Below are 8,705 nucleotides of genomic sequence, written 5' to 3'. Positions count from 1 at the left end.
TTTGTCTTTGTGCAAGTTTTCGATGGTCTAAGTTTTGAACGGATTTTTCTTATCTTCTCACTGGAAACAAGTTGATAGTTTGCAGAAGATTAAAAAGTTTTAGTTTTGGGTCGAATTCGGTATGTTTGCAGAAAATTAATCTCAGTGTGTGGGTAATATTTCCCAAATGCACCGTTGGATTTTCATGAGCTTTGGATATGTTATTATAAGCCTAATTACGCCCATCTTCACTAGAGAGATTGAAGAGTTTTGATCTGGTTCAAAAGTTATACATGTCTGTTCACAGGTCTATCTAGAGACAGCAAGGAGCAATGTTTTGTAGAAAAATGTACTCTGATGCGGGGTCAATATCTTGGGTTTGAACTGTTGGATTTCTCTCAAATTTTTATATGTTGTTTGAAACCTAGTTATGAAAAATATCTATGGTTGGATTGAGAAAATATTCTTTGGTTCAAAAGTTATACATGTCTGTTCACGGGTCTATCTAATGACAGCAAGAAGCAATGTTTTGCAGAAAAAAGTACTCCGATGCATGGTCAATATCTCAGGTTTGAACTGTTGGATTTCTCTAAAAATTTTATATGTTGTTTGAAACCTAGTTACGCCAAATCTCAACAGTTAGATTGAGTAAATATTTTTTGGTTCAAAAGTTATTCATGTCTGAGTGCAGGTCTATCTGGAGGCAGCAAGAAGAAATTTTTGGGGGATTTATTTTCAAAGTTTTATTTTGAATCTAATTTTAGTGTGTGATCCTGGAGGTTGTAGATGCCCCTTGAAGCAACTCAGTTGAGTGACTGATTCCTCCTGAGTTTTCCAAGGTGTGGCTCTGCATCATTTTTTATTCAGGCACTCCTAGTGTGTATGTACATGACATTACATCAATTCATTTTGATATTATGATTTTGATCATACTTTTTTGGTCTATCTATGCTTGTGCTTGAGTTCCTTGATCTTGGGTGATATTTCCTTAAAGCAGATTCTTACAGGTTCCACCTTTGACTTGGTCAACCCAACTTGCTTCCACATAGGCTTAAATAATAAATTGAGGGTTTCACACTCCAAACTTTTATCTAAGGCTCCACCATAGCAATGAACACCCAATCTAGTTTTCTTCATGCTAATTAAACACATTTTATTAATAAAGTTCATCCACACATCCAATTCCTCTCTTCACAACACTTTTTCACCTTCTTCTTGGATTGTCACATGAGGATACCAAGACTAGGGTTTTACAACAAAATTTAAGGATTGTTGCAAGATTGGCCAAATCCTAAGATGGAATGTCATGTTAGAGCCATGAGAAGACAAAACCCTTGATTTAGAGAGTTTTGTAGAGTAGTTTCAACAAATTTGACTGATATCTCTCTTGTTTGTTGGCCAAATACACTCAAATAAATTCCAATGTGTAATTAACTCATTCCTCAACAAGCCTTGGAAAATGATATAAAAAATCAATTAATACTTATTCATACCAAGCAACGAAGCAATGTGTAATTAGAAAAAAAGAGAGTTTTACAAACCAAAATTCTCCTACATTGTGCCCCAGATCTTCGTTACATGCCCAATTGACTACAACATGTTTATTAGCCCCCTATCAACTGAATCAATTGAAATTTCAAATTGTGTAATAGGAGGGAGCACCTTATTGCACCTTTTTGATGTTTTACAATTAGCAATTTGATACTCATGGTAAAAAATGAAAGCTTCACTATTTCACAAGTGGCCTATACCCATTTTTGCGAAATGGCAATTCATCTTTGTTGTACTAAGACCAATTAGGCCCTTACAACCACGTAGGACTATATCTTATTCAAAACATGAAGTTTCCTTTAAAATTAGCCAAGGAAGGCTTTATTATAAAATTGAACATAAAATGGTTAACACTAGACCGTGAGTTAAAAAGGAGGTGCTCCAACACCCTCCCTTGAGTTTTCAATATGTTTTCTTGACTCATCTAAGTGGGATTCAAATTTGGGTAGGTCATCCCATTTGACCAAGTATCCCATAAGTACCCTTCCTTTTTTTCCCTTGCACTCTAGTGTCCAATATGCTTTCCAACTTAATTGGTTTGCTTGGAGGTAAGTCTTTAACCTATTCTTTGTCATTTGTCCTCTGCTCTACTTGATTTTTATTATATCCACCCATTTTTCCTCTATAAGGAAACAAATATGAGACATTGAAGATAGGAGATATCCCTAGCCTTGGAAAAAGTTCAATCTCACTAAGCATTGGTTCTAAACTTATGTACAATCTTATAAGGACTTATCTTCTTCATCATCAACTTTGTAGGTTATCCTTTGGGAAGCCTCTCCTCCTTGAGGAGAATCATAAGTAGGTCTCCTACCTCGAATTGGACATATCCTCTTAGAATTTTCTCTACCTTTTTGGCACTGCATTCTAAAGTTTATTTCACATGCTCATGCACCTCTTTTACGACAATGAAAAAGTCATCTTCTTGTGAACTTCTTATATCAATCCCTTGAAGGTATTTGATTCTTACACTCTTCTGGGTTGAAAGCTATAAACAATCTTAAATGGGCTCTTCCTTGTACTTCTGTTAACCAAATCATTAAAAGAAAACTCAATCTAATTGATAACTAGAACCCATGCCATTCCATCTTGCTTTATGTGACACCTAAGGATATTTCTTAATGGCATATTCACCAATTCAATTTGACCATCTATTTGAGGATGGTACATAGATGAGAAGGACAATTGAGTAAAGTTTTCCATAAAGCTCTCCAAAAATGGTCGACAAATGTGAAGTCTCTATTAGTCACAATTGATATTGACAACCCATGTATACAATCAAACTCCTTGAAAAAGAGACCTACAATATTTTATGCATCATTTTTGCATTTACAAGGTACAAAATGGACCATCTTGCTAAATCTACCAACAATGACAAAAACACTATCAAATCCCCTAGTAGTCTTTGGAAGGCTTAAAGAAAAATTCCATACTCACACTCTTCCAAGGCCTATCAAGGATGGGTAATAGTTAATATAACCCTACATTGGATGATGTCCCTTTCTCCTTCTAAAAAATTTGACAAATTACATCAAAATTCCTCACATCTTCTTAGAATTGGGCCAATAGTAATGCTTGGTCAATTTCTCCAACATCTTGTTAAGTGCAAAGTGACTACTCAAAGCCCCATTGTGCTTCTTCTTGATAATGTTCTCCCTCACAAAACATTTGGGGAGACATAATGGATTACCCTTAAACAAGACCCCTTCTTGCAATACATAGTTAGAAAATGAACATGGAAACTATTAACAAAATTCAAATATACATGGTAAACATCATCAAAGTCAAGATCTTCCCATAGAGCTCCTTAAGAGATTCAATCCCCTTACTAGGTGAATAAGTTTCTTGTATAGTGAGTACCCTTTTGTTTAGAGCATCTCACACCTTATTGGTGACTACTTTCTTGTGCTTTATAGTGAATATGCATGCCTACAACTTCTCCATGCACTTAATATGCCTCTGATCAAGCTTCTTTTTCCTGTTGAGAAAACTTAGGGCATAATTGTCTGTATACACAATGAATTCTTTTGGAAGTAGATAGTGCCTCTATTTTCTAAGAGCCTGGACCATTGCATAAAGCTCCATAGTATATGTGGAATATTATTGTTTTGCACCATTCAATTTTTCTAAAAAGAAAGCAATAGGATATTCATCCCGAGTAAGTATTGCTCTAATGGCATGCTTACTTGTATCACATTCTGCAATAAAAACTTTGTTAAAATTAGGAAGCAATAGAGTAGGTAATTCCACAACATTCTTTTCAGCATTTGAAAACTTTCCTCTGCTTGACTAGTCCAATAAAACTTACATTTGATTCCCACCTTAATGGTATTTAGGACAAGGGAAATAATACAACTAAAACCCCTAATAAACTTCTTGTAGAAGGTGTCAAGGGTATGAAAACTTCTCACATCCCCAAAAAACTTGGGTGTAGGCCAATTAAGGATTGCTTCCACCTTGGAAGGATCCATTTGAATGCAACCCCTTGAAATAATAAAACCTAAATACACAAGTTTAGTTTTCAACTCACATTTCTCAAGATTGATCATGAGCTTGTTCTCATGCAACTTCTTCAACACTTGTTTAATGCACTTAAAGTGCTCCTCTCTAGTCTTGATGAAAAATAAATATATCATCAAGATGAACCATAGTAAAGTTATAAACTCAACCAATAATTCATTCATTAGGCACATAAAAGTACTATGGGTGTTACTAAGACCAAATGGTTTTTAAAGGCCTTCATTGGGTTTAAAGGTATTCTTCGAATCATCTCCCTACATTATTCTAATATGTGGTACCTTAATTCCAAATCCACCTTTGAGAAGTAACATGATCCCCCTAAGTAGTCCACGAGGTCTGCTATCCTTGGCATTGGAAACCTTTACCTTATAGCGATTTTTTTTTATAACTTTAGAGTCTGTATGTACACAATCTACATTCCCATATTTCTTAGAAGTAAGTACAACTGACACTACACATGGGATTAATCTCTACCTAATTAGACCCTTATCAAGTAATTCTTGGACTTGTTTGGCAATCTCCTCATTTTGCAATGGGGTCATTTTATAAGATGACTTGTTAGGTAAAGTTTTTATAGGGATCATATCTATTTGATGGCTTGTTTCCCTCATATGTGGAAAGGATTTGGGAGCATCATTTACCTCTACACCTTGATACTCATCCAACAAATTCAAAACCTCTAATGGAACTTCCCTTTTCTCCTTGGACTGTAGACTAGGGTCCTCCTTTGGTTTCACTATTAAGACATATCCTTGAAATTTTTCTTCCTTCATCACCTATATACTCCTTACCACTAACTAGCATTACACTAGACTCATTTTCCTTCTCTCCTAGGTGCTCTAGTAAAGGGTCCATTTTGAAATTCCTTCCATTCTTTATTATGATGTAAGTGTTTTTCTCCCCAACATATTGAGCATTAACATTAAAGCACCAAGGGAAACTTAATAAGTGGAAAACATCTATTGCTATATTTTCACATAAAATACTATCTTTATATTCCCCCATTTTATAATCAACCCATACCTTCTCATCTACTGTGTAGTTTTGGTTCTTGTTCAACCATCAAATTTTGTGAGGACTAAAATTAGGTAATCTTTTTAACTTAAGTTTCTCTACCATCTATAATGAAAATACATTCTTTGTTGATCGAGAATCAATAATAATTTTACAGAGTTAACTGTTTGCCTTACCTTGAGTCTTGAACAAAGTTTTCCTTTGTGGTGGCTTCAAGGGAATATTGAGGAAGGCCCCCTTGATCATTATATCCCCCCTTTCAAGGATATGTGCAAAATTTCCTATTAGGGAGTTGACACTTCAAAAATCTTCTTCTTGGATCAACTGGTTCCTCCTTTCTCCTCCTTGTGATCTCGATGTCTTCTCATGGTATTGGTTCATTATGTATCCAACTTGATGGTAGTTGTAACACCTACCAATAAATACACCAGTACTCCTTCCTTGGTCACCATATCTACCTTTGCACTAGGACTTTTATTACTACTGAAACCCCCACTTCGATTTCCTAATTCCCAGTTAAATAGTGGAGGTTTCATTAGTAATAGAAGGCTTGCCACATGAGGATGCAAAGCCTAGGGGTTCATATGAAAAAAGTCAGGGATTGTTGCAACAAAATTAAAACCAAATGTATTTTGTTATATACATAGAGATCTAACATTCTCCATAACATTGGCCAATTCCAACCATAGAATATCAAGTTAGAGCCGTGAGAAGATGAGGCCCTTGATTTAGAGAGTTTCTTGGACCAATTTTTACAAATTTGATGGATCTCCCATGTTTTTTGATGAAATTCCATCAAATCAATTGCAATGTGTAATAATTAACTCATTCCTTCAACAAACCAAGGAAAAAGATCAAGGAAATCAATCAATACCTATTTGTACCAAGCAATGAAATACTATATAACTAGCAAAACAATATAGTTTTGCAACAAAAAATTATTCTCTATTGTACCCCAAGTATTTTCTACATACCCAATCAACTACAACATACATATTAGGCCTCCCATCAATCAAATCAACCAAATTTTGAACTGGTTAATTGTTGGGAGCACCTAATTGTAACATTTCACTATTTCACAAACAACAATTTGTCAGTCTTGTCAAACAGTGAAAGCTATGCTATTTCACAAGTGGCCTATGACCATTTTTGTGAAATGACGATTCATACGAGTTTGACAACTCTATTTTGCCAAATTTCACCCAAATTACCCTACTAGGATCAATTAGGGCATTTCAACCAATTAGGACTCTATATCTTATTAAAAACAAGAATTTGCCTTTAAAATTAGCTAAGGAAGGTTTTATTACAAAAATGAACATAAAAATGGCTTGACCCTAGATCATCAATGAGTCAAAGAGGAGGTGCTCCAACACTACTTAAAGATATTTTTAAGGGTAAGATCTATATATTTATGTCATGCCACATTTAGAGTGCCCTATTTGAGAGATTCCTTTTAAACAATAGCCAAATATTGAACATATAGGGCACTGTTATTTATCACTATTAACTTGTACACTCACATTATCTACATTTTCCCTCTACCTTGGCCATAATATCCTATAAGAAATGTAATAATCTTGAGCAAGTTGGCCATGTAATTCCACACTAATCCCACACCCTCATGTTTTGGATGGTGAAGAGTTAGACCACAAGAAAAAGACATAGAAGACACAAAATATTAAGTGGTTGAAAAAATGGAATATAAATATCTAGGACTTCTCAAGCACTAACATTAAGACAAAAAATGTGGGTGTTAGATAAAGTTAGGGTTGTCATGTAGACAAATCAGATGGGTAGAAAAAATAATTATTATGCTAAAGAGGTTTACCCCACTCAGAATCATAATGATGAAGATTATGTAAGATCCACAATTAATGGAAAGGCCAAATTCATACTTGCACAATTAAGGACTAACTCTCACTCTTTAAGATGTGAAATGGGTAGATTAAAATTTCCAAAGAGAGGTAGAAGGAAAGAACATGCAAATTTTTCAACAAAGGTGTGGTTGAAAAGAGTGTGCAACTTACAAATATATTCACAGATAATGTGAAAATGACCGTTTAGAGGGGAATAACATGAATGAACTGACAAAATGATGACTTTCTTGATGCAGATCCACCATAGAAGGGTCAACTTGGAGAAATTGCAATAGACCAATCAATTGGTTTTATATTGGTCCCTTAGACCATTGGTCCCATGGACATCATTAAAATTACTTCATTCTCATGGATCAGTGTATCTATCCACTATCCATAGTCTCGACAAGTATTGGGATCTTTAGTGAAATTTGCTCCTCAATTGTAATCTATTTTTTTAGTCACTTCTAAATGATCTATGTTGTACATGCATGTATTATTTTTCATGAGCTTTATCCATACCTTATTTACTCACATTCATAGTTCTGTGATTTTCCACTAGCTTGGTCATTCCAAACTTGGGCTCTATTCCACACTATTTATTCACACTTAACATTCTTGTATCAAAGAGTTCAAATAGAAATTAGAATGTTTCAAAACATTTATGGGTTAAAGGCCACTAAATTAATTAAATGGCTTGTCATATATATTTAGGAGGAGAATTCAACCAATAATTAGGAGTGGTTCCCATAGTACATTGCTCATAGTTCATATTAAGATTCAATGATGTTTGACAAGGTGTGAAGTACATGATAGTAGGAAAAATGGTATATGGATATTATTTTGGAGGGAAATGTTGACTTTTTTAAATTCATAATGTTTTAAAATTAGACATTAAGTCTTAATTAGTATACCTCAAAACATTATTCTATGTAGATGTAATGTTTGGCAATCACAAATATAACATGGTTGATATAGAGACCACAAAGATGCTCTTGGTAAGTTGTATATGTCAAGGATCATTCATTGGTAGTTACTAGTGCATCATACATCAATCAAATTTTCTCTTTACTATCATGAACACTTTAGTTTGACACATCTATTAGTTAGCTTGGTATTATTGATATTGGATGTAATAATAGTTTGTTAGGCAGAGAAACAATGCCACGATCTATCTAATAATGACCTTTAGTTGTTTCATATAGATGTTATGGACTAGTAAATGCAACCTTTGTAATTAATGTCAATATTTTTTTCTCTTTATCAATGAATATATTAAGAATTATGGGTTAATTTTATCAAAATAAATAAATAATGTGGTTAATCAATTTCAAATACCTAAATAATGAGTAAAATAAAATATTATACTAAACATATGACTAGGTTATTTAATGACCACTTACATTTGATAATGAGAAAATATTTATGTCAATTTCTAGGCTAATCATAGTATTACAAATATAGTTCACTATGTACTCCAAACTACAATATGATTGGAGAGGTTGAGAGACAAAGACTCTATAATTGGTATATGATTAAAAAGATTGTTGTAAATCTGGTTGCAACAATATTTGTGTAGTATATTTGTTCAACATAGGTTGGGGTAAAGTGGATAATCCCACAACATGCTTTAGGAATTAACCTAAAACCTAAGTTAACATGAGATATCTTACATCTATTGCACAAGTCTTGATAGTTACACTAACTTCTCATGTGAATTTTTACTTAGGCCTCATTACTTTAATTTGAACGAAATAATAACCCTCCTACATGGTGATTATG

This window comes from Cupressus sempervirens, chromosome 1, assembly GCF_028749045.1.
Source record: "Cupressus sempervirens isolate cs-2001-9-10 chromosome 1, ASM2874904v1, whole genome shotgun sequence".
Taxonomy (NCBI): Eukaryota; Viridiplantae; Streptophyta; class Pinopsida; order Cupressales; family Cupressaceae; genus Cupressus; species Cupressus sempervirens.
This window is presented reverse-complemented; position numbering follows the sequence as displayed.